We start from the raw sequence: 19,403 nt of genomic DNA on the forward strand, positions 1-19,403 counted from the left end.
TAGGCTTGAATAGAGACTGGAAGCGGATGGGTCATTACACAAAGTAAAACTATTTCCCCAATTTTATTCCCCCCACTCCACCTCTCACTGTTCCTCAGATGTTCTTGTCAACTGCTGGAAATGGCCCACCTTGATGATCACTACAAAAGTTTTTTTCCCCCGCTCTCCTGCTGGTAATAGCTCACCTTAAGTGATCACTCTCGTTATAGTGTGTATGGTAACATCCATTGTTTCATGTTCTCTATGTATATGAATCTCCCCACTGTATTTTCCACTAAATGCATCCGATGAAGTAAGCTGTAGCTCACAAAAGCTTATGCTCAAATACATTTGTTAGTCTCTAAAGTGCCACAAGTACCCCTTTTCTTTTTCCTAATCAAGATGTTATGGAAAAGGGGACTTGTCAAATAAACCTGATATTTTTTCTGAAATCACAAATTTGGCTGATAAAGGATAATCGTGCTGACATAATATACTTAGAATTCTATGAGGCATTTGATTTAGTCCTGCATGACATTCTGATAAAAAAAAGTTAATTAGCATTATACAAAGTCAATTTAGCCCATATTAATTGCATTAAGAACTGGTTCACTGACAGATCTCAGGAAGTAGTTGTAAACTGGGAATCACAGATTTTGAGACCAGTGGGACCATTAGATCACCTAGTTTGACCTTTTGTTTAACACAGACCATGGAATTTTACCCAGCTAACCCTGTACTGAACCCAATAAATTTGTGTTTGACTAAAGCATATTTTCCTGAAAGACATCCAATTCTTGATCTGAAGATTTCAAGAGATGGAAAATCCAGCACTTCCTGTAGTAGCTGTTTGTTCTAGTAATTCACTGTTAAAATGTTTTGCCTTATTTCTGATCTGAATCCATCTGGCTTCAGCTTTCAGCTAGTGGTTCTTATTACACCTTTCTCCACTAGGCTGAAAAGCTTTTACATCCAGTATTTTCTTCCATTGAAGGTACTTGTATACTGTCATCAAGTCATCTGTGACCTAAGAGAACCCCAATGCCAGAGGGCAAGGTACCACCTGGTATGTAGCAGTGAGTTTCAGCAGGCCTGACCAGCTCACTGCTTCCTAGGCACCTTCTAAATAAATAATATGGCAACAGTGTGTTGTAATATATCATTGGAGAACTAGTAACTCAAAAATCATTAATATTCTTGTATGATGGATGTATGGTTAACCTGCAAAGAACTACACAGATGTGCTGGAAGTATGTGACTAAAATGTGTCTAAATCAGGCATGTTAGGAAAAGCTGATACACATTTTTTTCTTAGACAAAAGGTTGTGAATTCCCCATCTGCTGAGCAAGCCCTGGATAATGGAGATACGTCAGCATGTAAACAAAGCAGTCAGCTTGCAGGTACGGGGAAAGATTTCACTTGCACTATAAAATTGCAAGGAACATCACATGGGAACTCACAGGGGTGCGGTGGGGCAGAAACCTTCATCAAGATGGCATTCCCTTCCCCCCCCCCCCCCGCCCGGGAGGAGAGAAGAGACAAACCTCTCAGGGGACCTTCCTGGCTCTTGACATCAGGACACTGACATTTGTGGACTATATGTAACTGGAGAAAAGACTTTGGGTTATCTGTCACGTGAGGCAAAGGAATGAAGTGCTTTGAGCTCTCTGTTGGTTCCTGGCTAAAGCCTGGCCAGCCTGCGGGAAGAATGACTGGTGAGAAAACTACTTTCAACAAAAGACTCTAGATTATTAAGTCTATTTTTACTTTAGTTTGTAACCATTTCTATGCCTATTCCTCTTCTACGTGGTATCACGTAAATCTGTGTTCTGTTGTTAGACTCAATTTGCTTTTACTACAAACCAACTCAGACCTGTGTACTGAAGTGGACGGTGTGTCAATTGCAGTTAAGCTAACCTGCTACATACTGTCTCTTTAAAGAAGTAGCAAATTTGATAAGGTTTTGAGAGTGTTACAGTTTTGAGAGGTTGAACACTACCGAAAAATGTTTTTGGGAAGACTGTGGAGTTAGAAGGGTTATAAAGGGCCCCTGGCAAAAGGTATCCAGGCAGTGCAAGCCAGAGTGAGACCTTCAGCTGTTGGTGTCACAGCTGTGAGCCACAGCAGCATAGCATATAAGGCACCCGAACTTGCAAGGCAGGTGTTGAATGAACCCCCTTCTGGCATGGATTGCTCCCAAAAGCATCACACATCATCTCTCCATTTTCTTCTGGGTAAGTTAAACAGATAGAGCTTGTTAAGTCTTGCACTGTAAGGCATTTTTTCTAGCCCTCAAGTCATTTTTGTGGCTCTTCTCTACATCCTCCTCTGGTGTCAACACTCTAAAAAGTATGCTGGAAAAAGTTAACTGTATGCAGTATTCTAATATCTATCTCTCTATTCACTGTTTATAGATCATAGAATCATAGAATCATAGAATATCAGGGTTGGAAGGGACCCCAGAAGGTCATCTAGTCCAACCCCCTGCTCAAAGCAGGACCAAGTCCCAGTTAAATCATCCTAGCCAGGGCTTTGTCAAGCCTGACCTTAAAAACCTCTAAGGAAGGAGATTCTACCACCTCCCTAGGTAACACATTCCAGTGTTTCACCACCCTCTTAGTGAAAAAGTTTTTCCTAATATCCAATCTAAACCTCCCCCATTGCAACTTGAGACCATTACTCCTCGTTCTGTCATCTGCTACCATTGAGAACAGTCTAGAGCCATCCTCTTTGAAACCCCCTTTCAGGTAGTTGAAAGCAGCTATCAAATCCCCCCTCATTCTTCTCTTCTGCAGACTAAACAATCCCAGCTCCCTCAGCCTCTCCTCATAAGTCATGTGCTCTAGACCCCTAATCATTTTTGTATTTTTGTAATCAATGAATGCATTAAGCTACTTTGCCACTGCATTGCACTGGGAGCTCATGTTGAGTTGTTTTTCCAGTATGACCCCTAAATCCTTTTCAGTCACTGCTTTCCAGGATACAGTCCCACATTCTGTATGTATGTTGTACATTCATTGTGACTAGGTGGAAGACCTTGCATTTGACTGTATTAAAATTCATTTTGTTTGAATGGATCCAGATTGATAAGCAATCCAGATGACTCCTGAATGACTATCTTGTCCTCATTTGTTGCAGTAAATCTTTCTGTAAGTTTTTCTTTAAATCACTAATGAGTTTTTATTTACTTCTAGATCCTTCATAAAAATACTGAATAGCATGAAGCCTTGAACTCTCTGTGGAATCCCACTAGAAAAAACACACATTCAGTGATGATTCAACTTTCATAACTACTTTGAGATTTTTCAGTTCTTAATCCATTTAACATGCGTTTTAGTGATATTGGATAGTGCTAATATGGCAGGGGTGGCTAAATGTGGCTCTTTTACAGTTAAAGTGCGGCTTGCGGAGCCCCCATGCCCCACGGTGGGGCGGGAGACTCGAGACTTCTGCCCAGCAGTAGGATTTTGGGACTAGGGGCTTCTGCCCAGCGGGGAGAGTGGTCTAGGGGCTTCAAACCCACAGGAGGCTCCTGCTGGGGCTCAGGACTTCAGCCCCACTCTTGCTGAAGCCCCAAGCCCTCACCCTGCCGCAGGGCAGAAGCTCTGAGCCCTGGCAGGTGCACCAGGCTCTCAAATTTCTGAAGATTATCATATGCGGCTTGGAGGGTCAGTACATTTGGCCACTCCTGGACTATGGGGTCCACAGGGATGTGTTTTTGGCCCAATACTATTCAATGTCTATCCGTGATTTTGTATTTTCTCCAATATCATTACTGGTAAAGTTTGCAGAGGACACAAAAAAAACTGATGGAATGGAAAAATAATGATGGGGACACATCAGTTATGTAGGCCGAACTGGATCACTTGGAAAGGTGGGCTCATTTGAGCAAGGTGTCTTAACTATGTAGCTGACATCTTGAACAAGTTTGAGACCCTGCTAGAGTACACTGATGCTGAATCCACCTGGACAGACTTCAGACTGCAGATAACTGATGCTTCTATAATCATCTGTCACCATGCCACAGTGGGTCACAGCTGAGATTGTTCTGAATGCCAGATTCAGGACAAACTGCTGAAAAATAGGGCAGACTCACCCAAAACTGGTGATTATTCTCTCATTAGATTATACCAAGCAAGTAACAAAAGTAAACCAGTGTCGTGAAACAGAAGTTAACAGGAAGTCAAAAATGCTGTCTCCTTAGGCATTCTAGCCATTATCTCACCACCCAGACATTGGTCTCTATGATGAGTGGTTACTGAAAACTAATTTAATCAAATATAGGGTCCATCTAATCCAGGGGTGGTCAAACCTACTGACCCTCCGAGCTGCACATGACAATCTTCAGAAGTTCGAGAGCCGAGATGCACCCACCGGGGCTCGGGGCTTCAGTCCCGTGGGAGGTGGCTGACAGGCCTTAGAGCTTCAGCCCCACTCCCGCTGAAGCCCTGAGCCCTGGCAGGTGCACCCCACGGGGCTGAATCCCCGAGACTCCCCTCCCCTCTGGGCAGAACCCCCTACCACACCACCCTGCTGCGGGGCAGAGATCCTGAGCTCCCCCCTAGTCTGGTAGGTGGAGAATGAGGGGCGTTGGGGGGGGCCCTTGAACTGCACTTTAATGGTAAAAGTGCTGCGTTTGGCCACCCCTGGTCTAATCTCAAGAGATCAGCCATTTAGCCAGGTCAATATATAACTCAGATCTTACAAATACTCATGCTAATTCCAGTCCTTCAGTGACTAAAAACTAAAGGTTTAATAATGAAAAGAAAAAAAAAATAGACTTAACAATGGTTAACAGGTCATATACATACAAAAAATTATGAAATCCTTATATCAGGTTTGTAGCAATGATAGTATAGATTGCTGGCTTGTAAAGTCTCTCTGGTAACTTCCAAAAGATTGGGAGGGCCTCATTCCATATTTCAGTATGCTCCTTTTTGTTGTCAATCCATAGTCCAGAGAATCAGGGCAGGAAAGAGACAAAATGGAGATATCTCAGGGGTCTTTTATATCCTCTGTTATATGCCTGGACATGTACTGTCTCAAACAAAGCTCACAGCCCAGTTTGTGGAAAGTTACTGGCTCAAGATGGAGTCCAAGGTCACATGAGCATATCACAAGTCCTTAAATGGCTTAATGATTCCCAGGGCAGCTATTATCCATATTCGTGCTGAGGCATCCACAGGAAGGCTTACTGGGTGGGATATTTCTTCCACTGTGGCTGGATGGTGTCAGACACCTGTCCCTCACAGGCACCCTATCCTATAACATGCCAGATTTTGCTCAAGACATAACATCATGGAGGCACATTCTGACATCATTCAAAATACAGAATGAGAACTAACCAACATATCTTAGCACAACCAAATGCAAGATAGTATATCTAGAAACAAAGACTGTAGGTCATACTTAAGAAACCCTTCTGTCAGAGGTCTGCAGCAACAAGGATCAGGTTAAAATATGATGGGGTTCCTCTTTAAACACACACACACCAGCTTGAGGCCTCATCCAGAATCTGGGAAAACTAACCACCTCCCGTGGGTGCCCTTAAAAGGCAATACTTCCCCTCTCATAAGCACTGAGTGTACATAAAGTAGAACAAACTTTAAGGGGAACAACACAGTGTTAATTTGGAAAAACACAACAATAATAAATTAGAGCATAGATGTTTAGTAGAAGTTCATGCTGTGGAGTTCACTCAGCTCTGTTGCTGCCCTCTACAACTTCAATGGAGAGCTACAAACAACTAACCAGATTACCAGCTCCAAAATTTCAGCTCTGTCATTACACTGTGGAGAGGGTCCAAATACATTTGTAACCCTTGACGAACCCATGCCACCAGGGATTCAGTCTTTCTTGTATGAGTATCTCTCTATCATTCTCGTTTGTCCAAATGTCATTGCCACGCAATTCAGGATTGAGGTTCTGGTTATAACTCTTCAAGATAGTTCTGTTGTCCTACTGTAACACAATAAGGATATTTAATTATTCCTACACCCAAAACTTAAATGAATTAACTTAAACTCAAAATGGCTAAATATTTTCACCATGGCATAGTAGGGGTTACCTGTGCAAGTGATATGTGTTCACACTCTCTCTTTTCCTTTGGTTCACCACTAGATGGCACAGAGGGCTCCTTCTCTCTAGAAATGTAGCCATCGGCTTATAAGACAACAAAGCCCGTTGCCAACTCTGTCCACATATCTATTCAAGGGACACCATCATAGAGACTAATCACATCAGCCACACTATCAAAGGCTCGTTCATCTGCGCATCTACCAATGTGATATATGCCATGTGCCAGCAATGCCCCTCTGCCATGTACATTGGTCAAACTAGACAGTCTCTACGTAAAAGAATAAATGGACACAATTCAGACGTCAAGAATTATAACATTCGAAAACCAGTTGGAGAACACTTCAGTCTCTGGTCACTCGATTACAGACCCGAGAGTGGCTATCCTTCAACAAAAAAACTTCAAAAACAGACTCCAACGAGAGACTGCTGAATTGGAATTAATTTGCAAACTGGATACAATTAACTTAGGCTTGAATAGAGACTGGGAGTGGATGGGTCATTACACAAAGTAAAACTATTTCCCCATGTTATTTCTCCCCCCACCCCACCACCCACTGTTCCTCAGATGTTCTTGTTAACTGCTGGAAATGGCCCACCTTGATCATCACCATAAAAGGTTTTCCTCTCCCCCCCCCAACTTCCTGCCGGTAATAGCTCATCTCAAGTGATCACTCTCCTTACGGTGTGTATGATAAAACCCATTGTTTCATGTTCTCTGTGTGTGTATATAAATCTCCCCACTGTATTTTCCACTGAATGAAGTGGAAGTGAGCTGTAGCTCACGAAAGCTTATGCTCAAATAAATTTGTTAGTCTGTAAGGTGCCACAAGTACTCCTTTTCTTTTTGCGAATACAGACTAACACGGCTGCTATTCTGAAACTTATAAGACAGAGGACTGAATCATGAAAAGCAGCAGCTGCGAAGGACTAGGATCACAGTAGATAGTCCATTGAACATGAGCTCCCAGTACAATGCTGTAGTTAAAAGGTCAAACATGATCCTAGGATGCAGGGGACTGTAAAGTAGGACCAGAGAGGTGGTATTACCTCTGTATATAGCATTAATTAGACCATTACTGGAACACTGCATCCAGTTCTAGGGTCCACACTTCCAAAAAGGATGCTGACAAATTGGGAAGGGTTCAGAAAAGAGCTACAAGAATTATTCAAGGTTTGGAAAGTGTGCCTTACTTGTGAGAGACTCAAACTCAATCTATTTAATTTATCCAAGAGAAGGTAAATAGGTGACTTGATCATTGTCTACATTTATCTCCAGGAGGGGGAAGAGATTTCTGATAGCAGAAGGTCTCTTCAATCTAGCAAACAAAGGCCTAATGAGATCTAGTGTCTGGAAGCTGACAAATTCAGATTAGAAATAAAGGCGCATTTAAAAAAAATACAGTGAGGATAATTTACCATTGGGACTTACACAAGGATACGTGAAAATCTTTAAGTCAAGACTGAGTCTCATTTTGAAAAAGACATACTTTGTTTTAACCAGAAATTATCAGTTTGATGCAGAAATTAAGTGACTTTCTATGATCTGTTATACAGGACGTCAGACTAGTTGATCATAATGATCCTTTCTGATCCTAATCTACTACTGTAGCCCATGGTTTTTGGTTAGACCAAAGAACCAGGTAAAGTTTAAGACTTGTCTGTGTTCAGAGAACTGCAGGCTGACCTGACACAGACAGAGACTCTCCAGGTTTTTGAATCTCTGTACTACATTAGGCTTACCAGGTGATGCTAAGTAGGGGAGGGTGTGAATTTGCAGAACCCTCATCTCTGGGCTTCATTATTTTCACCTCTTCAACACCGCACCCACATCACACCCACCTATGCCCTATCTCCCATCCATTCAAAACATAGCCACTAAAACGATCAGCCTCTCCCACTTTAACTACATCAGGTTCAAGATTTTTCTCCTATTCTTCAAAACCCTTCCCTTCATCACATCACCTAGGGACCATTGCCATCTGAAGATGGCCAGATAGCTCCAGCCACTCTTTTCTACCCTCCATACACCTCCTGCCCCAGTGGCTGGAGTGGCTCAAGAGCATGAGTACCAACCTCAGAGCAGACTGTTACAAACCAGCACACAAATGGCAAACTGATTGTGAGTTCTATACTTAGATCTCACCAACCCATCATCAAGTGTGAACTTCTTAAGCACTATAACAGCCTTAATATGTAATCACAGACAGTCCCTTTGGATACTCTGGTCTATCTTACCACCTAGGCAAGCCTGCTTTTGTGATAGATGGTCCCTTACACCAAAAATCAACAATATTCAGGTTACTCTCAATTTCAAAGGACCAGTCACTTACCCCAGGTCAATTGTACCTCAGATCTGTCACCACAGACAACACTTGTAGCCAATCCTATATTAAACTACAGTAATTCCTCACTTAATATTGTAGTTATGTTCGTGAAAAATGATACTTTAAGCTAAACGATGTTAAGCGAATCCAATTTCCCCATAAGAATTAATGTAAATGGGGGCGGGGGGGGGTGTTAGGTTCCAGGGAAATTTTTTTCGCCAGACAAAAGACTATACTTTGTATTTTTTTTTATATATATATATAAAATACACACACACAGAGAATATAAGTTTTAAACAAACAATTTAATACTGTACACAGCAATGATGATTGTGAAGCTTAGTTGAGGTGGTAGAGTCAGAGAGTGGGATATTTCCCAGGGAATGCCTTACTGCTAAATGATGAACTAGCACTCGGCTGAGCCTTCAAGGGTTAACATATAGTTGTTAATGTAACCTCACACTCTACAAGGCAGCAGGAATGGAGGGAGGAGACACAGCATGGCAGAGAGAGACAGACACTGTGTGTGTGTGTGACACACACACACACACACACACACACCATATGCATCAAAGCATTGCCCCTTTAAATACACTGAACCCACTCTAAGTACATTGCCCTTTTAAGTACATCAGCAAGTTGAGACAGCAGCTGCTGCCAGCAAGCTCCCTTCATCCTAAGCCCTGTCGCGTCTCATTCCCCTGTCCGCCCTGCTCTGTGGAGGAGTGGAGGGCAGGAGCAAGAGGATACCCTGACCTTGGCACCCCTCTTCATAGCAAGCAGGAGGCACCTGTGAGCAGCTCCAAGGCAGAGGGCAGGAGCAGCACAAAGCTCCAACAGGCCGTTCTTTCTGCAAGCACTGGACAAAATCGGTGGCTGCCAAACAACGTTATAAAGGAGCATTGCACAACTTTAAATGAGCATGTTCTCTAATTGATCAGCAATGTAACAATGAAACCACCTTAACTGGGACGACGTTAAGTGAGGAGTTACTGTACCTAAGGATTCATTAACTAAGAAAAAGAAATGAGAGTTCTTTACAAGGTAAAAACACAGATAAACATATACATACAAATGAAAGCAGTTAAGGGCATAACATTTACATCCAACTGGGATAAAGACAACATGGGTTTACAAAAGGTAGATCATGCCAGACCAATCTGATTTCCTTCTTTGAGAAGATAATGGATTTTTTTGACAAAGGAAATGCAGTAAGTCTAATCTACCTGGATTTCAGTAAGGCATTTGATACAGTTCCACATGGAAAATTATTAGTTAAATTGGAGAAGATGGGGATTAATATAAGAATTGAAAGGTGGATAAGGAACTGGCTAAAGGGGAGACTACAACAGGTCATACTGAAGCGGTGAACTGGAGGGAGGTTACTAACGGAGTTCCTCAGCGATCAGTTTTGGAGCCAATCTTATTTAAAATTTGTATTAATGACCTTGGCACAAAAAATAGGAGTGTACTAATAAAATTTGAGGATAACACAAAGTTGGAAGGGATTGCCAGTATGGAGGAGGACTGGAATATCATACAAGAAGATCTCAATGACCTTGAAAAGTGGACAAATATAAATGGGATGGAATTTAATTGTACAAAGTGCAAGGTCATGCACTTAAGGACTAACAGGAATTTTTGCTATCAGTTGTGACAGAGGAGAAAGACCTGGTGTATTGGCTGCAGGATAACTATGAGCTGCCAAGATGATGCTGCCACAAAAAAGGCTAATGCCAGTGGGAGTTTCATAGATTCCAAGGCAAGATGGGACCCCTGTGATCATCAGTATGACCACCTATAAAACACAGGCCATAGAACTCCCCCCAAAATAACTTCTTTTGAACTAGAGCAGATCTTTTAAAAAACATTCAACCCAAATATTGCTGGTGACTGAGAATCCATCACAACCCTTGGTAAATTGTGTCAATAGTTAATCACCCTCACTGTAAACAATGTATGCCTTGTTTCCATTTTGAGTTTACCTAGAATTGCCTTCTACGCATTTTATCTTGTTCTGCCTTCCCTCTACTACAAGAGATCCATTTCCCTTTATAGGCACTTCTAGACTGTGATCAAGTTATCCCTCTTTGTTAAGCTAACTAGGTTGAGCTTCTTTAATCTTCCATTGTAAGGCACATTTTCCAGACCATTTCTCTAAACCAATACACGGTATTCCAGTAATGGGAACACCAATGCTGTATACAGAGGTAAAAGCACCTCCCTGCTGCTGCTTTATATTCCCTTGTCAATCCCTCCTAATATCATGTTAGCCCACTAGGTGCTCATGTTCAGTTGCTTATATACAATAATTAAGTTAAATGCTTTAAAAAGTAAATTACATCAGTAGAGTTTTATTAGAGTTGATATTCTTGGAAAAAATTACAAGTTCCCCTGACAAAGAAATATTTTCTTCAATGCTATATTATTAGCATTATATTATATTTTCCATCCTTTAACTCAAGATATTGAGTTTTGCTTAACCCATGCCATAATTTTTTCCGAGATCAATATCATGCAAACCATCCTATAGTTACCTGGATTATCCTGGTTTATTCTTTTTAAATATTGGCACAAAGGCTGTCTTCAAGCCCTCTGAAACTTCCTCACTATTTCAAGACTTAATCACAGATTTTAAAGCTATTTCAAGGCCAAGAAGGGAGCATTACAATTTCAAGTCTGACCTCCTGCAAAAGATCAAACATCCAGCAACCTTTTCAGCCAGTTCCTTATAGAATCATAAAAATATAGCACAGGAAGAGACCTCGTGTGATGAAGTGGGACTGTCTTAATGTTTCCTCTGAATATTGTAGGGGTGCCTCAGTTTCCCCTATGCATTTCTTAAGTCTCTAGGTGGTGGGATAAGGGAGCGTAATTGTTGCAGAGCAAAGGGCCAAGTGTACATAAATAGAAAAGGAGTACTTGTGGCACCTTAGAGACTAACAAATTTATTAGAGCATAAGCTTTCGTGAGCTACAGCTCACTTCATCGGATGCATTTGGTGGAAAAAACAGAGGAGAGATTTATATACACACACACAGAGAACATGAAACAATGGGTTTATCATACACACTGTAAGGAGAGTGATCACTTAAGATAAGCCATCACCAACAGCAGGGGGGGGAAGGAGGAAAACCTTTCATGGTGACAAGCAGGTAGGCTAATTCCAGCAGTTAACAAGAATATCAGAGGAACAGTGGGGGGGTCCACATATCTATTCAGGGGATACCATCATAGGGCCTAATCACATCAGCCACACTATCAGAGGCTCGTTCACCTGCGCATCTACCAATGTGATATATGCCATCATGTGCCAGCAATGCCCCTCTGCCATGTACATTGGCCAAACTGGACGGTCTCTACGTAAAAGAATGAATGGACACAAATCAGACGTCAAGAATTATAACATTCAAAAACCAGTTGGAGAACACTTCAATCTCTCTGGTCACTCGATCACAGACCTAAGAGTGGCTGTACTTCAACAAAAAAGCTTCAAAAACAGACTCCAACGAGAGACTGCTGAATTGGAATTAATTTGCAAACTGGATACAATTAACTTAGGCTTGAATAGAGACTGGGAATGGATGAGTCATTACACAAAGTAAAACTATTTCCCCATGGTATTTCTCCCTCCCACCCCACCCCCCACTGTTCCTCTGATATTCTTGTTAACTGCTGGAATTAGCCTACCTGCTTGTCACCATGAAAGGTTTTCCTCCTTCCCCCCCCTGCTGTTGGTGATGGCTTATCTTAAGTGATCACTCTCCTTACAGTGTGTATGATAAACCCATTGTTTCATGTTCTCTGTGTGTGTGTATATAAATCTCTCCTCTGTTTTTTCCACCAAATGCATCCGATGAAGTGAGCTGTAGCTCACGAAAGCTTATGCTCTAATAAATTTGTTAGTCTCTAAGGTGCCACAAGTACTCCTTTTCTTTTTGCGAATACAGACTAACAGGGCTGCTACTCTGAAACCTGTACATAAATGTACACCCTGTTTCCTGGCAACTGATGGCCTGGGCCCTTCCCCCGTGCAAGGTGATAAAGGGGTTGGAGAACAAAGGAATCAGGGAAAGGCACAAAGCCCAGAGGAGCAGGGGTGGAGGGTGAGTCAGTTTGGGCTGGCTGGGGATGTAGAGTGAAGTGCAGACGTGGTTGTCTGGCTCACTGCCCCCCAAAATGGAGCCGGCTGAGGGGCCCTGTTCTCTGTACCTACAAGCTCTGTTTTAGACCGTGTTCCTGTCATCTAATAAACCTCTGTTTTACTGGCTGGCTAAGAGTCACGTCTGACTGTGGAGTTGGGGTGCAGGACCCTCTGGCTACCCCAGGACCCCGCCTGGGCGGACTCGCTGTGGGAAGCGCACGGAGGGGCAGAGGATGCTGAATGCTCCGAGGTCAGATCCAGGAAGGTAGAAGTTGTGTGAGCTGTGTGTCCTGAAGACAGTCTGCTCCCAGAGAGGAGACTTCACCAGAGTCCTGACTGGCTTTGTGGGGAGCAGTTCCAGAGCATTGCCTGGGGACTCCATGACACCTTGAGAAGTCATTAAGTCCAGCCCCTTGCACTGAGGCAGGACCATGTAAACCTAGGCCATCCCTGACAAAGGTTTGTCCAACCTGTTCTTAAAAACCTTAAAAAAATGACATGGATTCCACCGCCTCCCTTGGAAGTCTGTTCCAGATCTTAACTATCCTTATCATTAGAAAGCTTTTCCTAATATCTAACCTAAATCTCCCTTGCTGCAGATTAAGTCCATTGCTTTTTTTCCTACCTTCAGTGGACATAGAGAACAACTGATCACAGTCCTTTTTACTCAAAGCTAAACATGCCCAGTTTTTTTTTTTTTACCCTTATGGGAGGCACAAGCAGTGATTAGGGCACAGATCCACAAGGATAATGAGGCATGTACGTCCCAGTTTTGGGTCCATGGAAATTCCCAAGACTCCTGCCAAACTTGGTGGGCACCTACATTTTAGAGGTACAGTAAAAGCTCCCTAGGCACCTATGTTTTGCCCTCTCAGGATGCGCATTACTACCTCACTCTAGGCATCCAGTGAGAGCCACAGAGTGAGGGAAGATGGGTGTTTGGGCGCTGCAATCAAGCAAGGGGTAAAAGATTTGAATAGGGCATCTCCCACCTCTCAGGAGAATCCTCTGACCACTGACCTATGGAATATTTTGATGTGGGGCTCCCTCCCTCCATCTCTCCAGTTGAAGCTGTTCCACTGTGAACAAATAATGGAAGAGCAACTGGAGGAGGAGGCCTGGACCAGAGAGTCAATCCTTCTCACTCTGGTCCAATGACTATTCCGCTGTGGATAAACGCCTATAATCATTTCTCCTGCCCCCAGCACAGCTCTCCCTCTTCCCTGACAACAAAGTGCAGCAGCAGAGCACACGGTTCTCCTGCCCCCCCGCCCCCAGAGGACAGCGCAGGACTCTGCCTCCTTCCCCCGACACACAGAATGGGGGGGGGGCACAGCCGTGTCCCCCCCGTACAACGGGACAGCGCACAGCCCTCCCGCCCCCAGTACAGCGGGGGAGCGGACCTACCGCCAGCCCGCACAGACTCTCTCACACCGACGGGACAGCGGCACGGCCCCCGCATGCTGTCCAGGCACAGATTGCGTCGCCCGCGGCAGGGCGCGGCTCCAAGGGAGGGAAGCCGACCCCTGGGGAACCCCGGCGCCCCATTACCTGCGCTCGCTGAGCCTCAGTCAGCAACAGGCCTCCCGGCCAGAGCCGCCCCGCCCAGCATTCAAACGGCCGCTGCCGCGCGAGCCCAGGGGGCGGGGCGGTCAGAGCACCTCCGCCCGCCCGCGCGGGAAAGAGTGCGGCGCCCAACGGGTCCGGACCGGACCGGACCAGACCGGGCCGGGCTGGTGGGCGCTTCCCACCTAGTCCTCGGTTTGGGCCCGCGAACGGCGAGTCCGAGCCTGGGACGACTGGGGGCCAGGCCAGAGAGGGCCGGGCGGCAAATGGAGCGGAGAGCGGCGATAATGGAGGCGGGCGGCGAGTCTGAGGCAAGGGGGGAGGCGCGGCCGGGGGCCGGGCTCTGGCAAGAGGAGAGCTCGGGGCGGGTCTGAGGACCCGTTTTGCGGTAAGGGGACTGAGGAGCCCCCGTGGTTTGTCACTTGTAGTATTTGTTCTCTTTGTCCCTCCGTCCCACAGAAAAGCTAGGAAGGGCCCATCCTCCTCAGAGGCGCAGAGAGTGGAGGGCTCGGACCAAGGGGGGCAGTAGGTGAACAGGGTGGTCAGCAAGCCGAGGGGAAAGGAGGTGCGACAGAGTCGCTGGGGAAAAAAGCAGGGGGAAGGGATGCAGTATCTGAGCTAAATCATTCAGGCATGAGAGAGAGAGAGAGAGAGAGCACAGCTTCAAGGTGAAAGAATAAAGTTAAAGATTTTTAAAAATGAGTCTGAGGGAAAAAGAGAAAAAAGGAAAGCAGCAGCCAGGAGGACAATGGATGGCGCCTGGAAAGTACAATTGAAACAATTTGTTTGGGATAAGCTATAGCTATACAGGTGTAAGCATTTCCATACTGGCATAAATACCTATACAGGAGGGAAGAGGGGGGTATTTATAGGGCTGTTGATTAATGGCCATAGTTGCACAGTAAAAGATAAACAAAAGAAATAGTATTTTTCAATTCACCTCATTCTCTGTATGGTGAAAGTGCAGTTTACAAATGTAGGGTTTTTTTTGTTACATAACCACGCAAAAACAAAACAATGTAAAACTTCAGAACCTAAGAGTCCATTCAGTCCTACTTCTTTCAGCCAATCATTAAGACATACAATTTTGTTTACATTTGCAGAAGATAATGCTGTCCTCTTCTTAGTTACAGTGTCACCAAAAAGTGAGAACAGGCACTTGCATGGCACTTTTGTAGCCGGCATTACGAGGTATTTACGTGCCAGATATGCTAAAGATTAGTATGCCCCTTCATGCTTTGGCCACCATTCCAGAGGACATGCTTCCATGCTGATGATGCTTGTTAAAAAAATAATGCCTTAATTAAATTTGTGACTGAATCATCGGCGCCAACTCCATGGGTGCTCCGGGGCTGGAGCACCCACCGGGAAAAATTAGCAAGTGCTCCACACCCACCTGCTGCCAAGCTTCCCCCTCCTTGCCTTCTCTCCCTGCCCACCGAGCACACTCCTCCCCCTCCCAGCACTTCCCGACAACCCCCCCCCTGTGCTTAACAGCTGTTTGGCTGCTCTTAGGACTTTTCGCAGAGGAGCAGGCGGAGAAGGGGCAGGGGCAGGGACTTGGGGAAGGGAGTGGAATAAGGGCAGGAACGGGGTGGGCTGGGGTGGGAAAAGGTGGGGTGGGGACTTTGGGGAAGGGGTGGAATGGGGGTGGGACGAGGGCAGTGCAGGGGTGAGGCAAGGGGCAGCGTGGGGGTTGAGCACCCACCAGGCAGAGGGGAAGTCAGCACCTATGGACTGAACTTTTTTGGGAAGAATTGTATGTCCCTGCACTGTTTTACCGTCATTCTGCCATATATTTCATGTTATAGCAGTCTCGGATGATGACCCAGCATATGTTCATTTTAAGAACACTTTCACTGCAGATTTGACAAAAAACACAAAGAAGATACCAATGTGAGATTTTGAAAGATAGTTACAGCAGTCGACCTAAGCTTTAAGAATCTGAAGTGCCTTCCAAACTCAGAGGAATGAGGAGTGGAGCATGCTTTCAAAAGTCTTAAAAGAGCAACACTCTGATGAGGAAACTACATAACCCCAATCACCAAAAAAGAAAATCAACCTTCTGCTGATGGCATCTGACTCAAATAATGAAAATGAACATGCAACAGTCCCCGCTGCTTTGGATTGTTATCGAGCAGAACCTGTCATCAGGATGGTTTCAGAGTAGCAGCCGTGTTAGTCTGTATTCGCAAAAAGAAAACGAGTACTTGTGGCACCTTAGAGACTAACAAATTTATTAGAGCATAAGCTTTCGTGAGCTACAGCTCACTTCATCGGATGCATTTGGTGGAAAAAACAGAGGAGAGATTTATATACACACACACAGAGAACATGAAACAATGGGTTTATCATACACACTGTAAGGAGATGCATCCGATGAAGTGAGCTGTAGCTCACGAAAGCTTATGCTCTAATAAATTTGTTAGTCTCTAAGGTGCCACAAGTACTCCTTTTCTTTTTGCGAATACAGACTAACACGGCTGCTACTCTGAAAACTGTAAGGAGAGTGATCACTTAAGATAAGCCATCACCAGCAGCAGGGGGGGGGGGGAAAGGAGGAAAACCTTTCATGGTGACAAGCAAGGTAGGCTAATTCCAGCAGTTAACAAGAATATCAGAGGAACAGTGGGGGGTGGGGTGGGAGGGAGAAATACCATGGGGAAATAGTTTTACTTTGTGTAATGACTCATCCATTCCCAGGCTCTATTCAAGCCTAAGTTAATTGTATCCAGTTTGCAAATTAATTCCAATTCAGCAGTCTCTCCTTGGAGTCTGTTTTTGAAGCTTTTTTGTTGAAGGATAGCCACTCTTAGGTCTGTGATCGAGTGACCAGAGAGATTGAAGTGTTCTCCAACTGGTTTTTGAATGTTATAATTCTTGACGTCTGATTTGTGTCCATTCATTCTTTTACGTAGAGACTGTCCAGTTTGGCCAATGTACATGGCAGAGGGGCATTGCTGGCACATGATGGCATATATCACATTGGTAGATGCGCAGGTGAACGAGCCTCTGATAGTGTGGCTGATGTGATTAGGCCCTATGATGGTATCCCCTGAATAGATAGGTGGACAGAGTTGGCAACGGGCTTTGTTGCAAGGATAGGTTCCTGGGTTAGTGGTTCTGTTGTGTGGTGTGTGGTTGCTGGTGAGTATTTGCTTCAGATTGGGGGGCTGTCTGTAAGCAAGGACTGGTCTGTCTCCCAAGATCTGTGAGAGTGATGGGTCGTCCTTCAGGATAGGTTGTAGATCCTTGATGATGCGTTGGAGAGGTTTTAGTTGGGGGCTGAAGGTGATGGCTAGGGGCGTTCTGTTGTTTTCTTTGTTGGGCCTGTCCTGTAGTAGGTGACTTCTGGGTACTCTTCTGGCTCTGTCAATCTGTTTCTTCACTTCAGCAGGTGGGTATTGTAGTTGTAGGAATGCATGATAGAGATCTTGTAGGTGTTTGTCTCTGTCTGAGGGGTTGGAGCAAATGCGGTTATATCGTAGCGCTTGGCTGTAGACAATGGATCGAGTGGTATGATCTGGATGAAAGCTAGAGGCATGTAGGTAGGAATAGTGGTCAGTAGGTTTCCAATATAGGGTGGTGTTTATGTGACCATCGCTTATTAGCACCGTAGTGTCCAGGAAGTGGATCTCTTGTGTGGACTGGTCCAAGCTGAGGTTGATGGTGGGATGGAAATTGTTGAAATCATGGTGGAATTCCTCAAGGGCTTCTTTTCCATGGGTCCAGATGATGAAGATATCATCAATGTAGCGCAAGTAGAGTAGGGGCATTAGGGGACGAGAGCTGAGGAAGCGTTGTTCTAAGTCAGCCATAAAAATGTTGGCATACTGTGGGGCCATGCGGGTACCCATCGCAGTGCCGCTGATTTGAAGGTATACATTGTCCCCAAATGTGAAATAGTTATGGGTGAGGACAAAGTCACAAAGTTCAGCCACCAGGTTAGCCGTGACAGTATCGGGGATACTGTTCCTGACGGCTTGTAGTCCATCTTTGTGTGGAATGTTGGTGTAGAGGGCTTCTACATCCATAGTGGCTAGGATGGTGTTTTTAGGAAGATCACCAATGGACTGTAGTTTCCTCAGGAAGTCAGTGGTGTCTCGAAGATAGCTGGGAGTGCTGGTAACGAAGGGCCTGAGGAGGGAGTCTACATAGCCAGACAATCCTGCTGTCAGGGTGCCAATGCCTGAGATGATGGGGCGTCCAGGATGGAACAGTATCCCCGATACTGTCACGGCTAACCTGGTGGCTGAACTTTGTGACTTTGTCCTCACCCATAACTATTTCACATTTGGGGACAATGTATACCTTCAAATCAGCGGCACTGCGATGGGTACCCACATGGCCCCACAGTATGCCAACATTTTTATGGCTGACTTAGAACAACGCTTCCTCAGCTCTCGTCCCCTAATGCCCCTACTCTACTTGCGCTACATTGATGACATCTTCATCATCTGGACCCATGGAAAAGAAGCCCTTGAGGAATTCCACCATGATTTCAACAATTTCCATCCCACCATCAACTTCAGCCTGGACCAGTCCACACAAGAGATCCACTTCCTGGACACTACGGTGCTAATAAGCGATGGTCACATAAACACCACCCTATATCGGAAACCTACTGACCGCTATTCCTACCTACATGCCTCTAGCTTTCATCCAGATCATACCACTCGATCCATTGTCTACAGCCAAGCGCTACGATATAACCGCATTTGCTCCAACCCCTCAGACAGAGACAAACACCTACAAGATCTCTATCATGCATTCCTACAACTACAATACCCACCTGCTGAAGTGAAGAAACAGATTGACAGAGCCAGAAGAGTACCCAGAAGTCACCTACTCCAGGACAGGCCCAACAAAGAAAACAACAGAACGCCACTAGCCATCACCTTCAGCCCCCAACTAAAACCTCTCCAACGCATCATCAAGGATCTACAACCTATCCTGAAGGACGACCCATCACTCTCACAGATCTTGGGAGACAGACCAGTCCTTTCTTACAGACAGCCCCCCAATCTGAAGCAAATACTCACCAGCAACCACACACCACACAACAGAACCACTAACCCAGGAACCTATCCTTGCAACAAAGCCCGTTGCCAACTCTGTCCACATATCTATTCAGGGGATACCATCATAGGGCCTAATCACATCAGCCACACTATCAGAGGCTCGTTCACCTGCGCATCTACCAATGTGATATATGCCATCATGTGCCAGCAATGCCCCTCTGCCATGTACATTGGCCAAACTGGACAGTCTCTACGTAAAAGAATGAATGGACACAAATCAGACGTCAAGA

General features: G+C 44.9%; 1 protein-coding gene across 3 annotated transcripts in view; it reads right to left on the bottom strand.

Annotated features, from left to right (window-relative positions):
• ARHGEF39 (Rho guanine nucleotide exchange factor 39) overlaps positions 1-19,403 on the bottom strand; it is a 71,992-nt gene that overhangs the window by 48,825 nt on the left and 3,764 nt on the right. Inside the window, exon 1 of one of the 3 annotated variants that reach the window (XM_043514844.1) lies at positions 14,078-14,203. The exons of 1 other annotated variant lie outside the window; for it this stretch is intronic. The gene's annotated coding sequence lies outside the window, so the exon portion shown is untranslated. One more of the 3 variants, XM_043514845.1, reaches the window with a different exon arrangement.

The sequence above is a fragment of the Dermochelys coriacea genome, chromosome 5 (genome assembly GCF_009764565.3).
Source record: "Dermochelys coriacea isolate rDerCor1 chromosome 5, rDerCor1.pri.v4, whole genome shotgun sequence".
Classification (NCBI taxonomy): Eukaryota; Metazoa; Chordata; order Testudines; family Dermochelyidae; genus Dermochelys; species Dermochelys coriacea.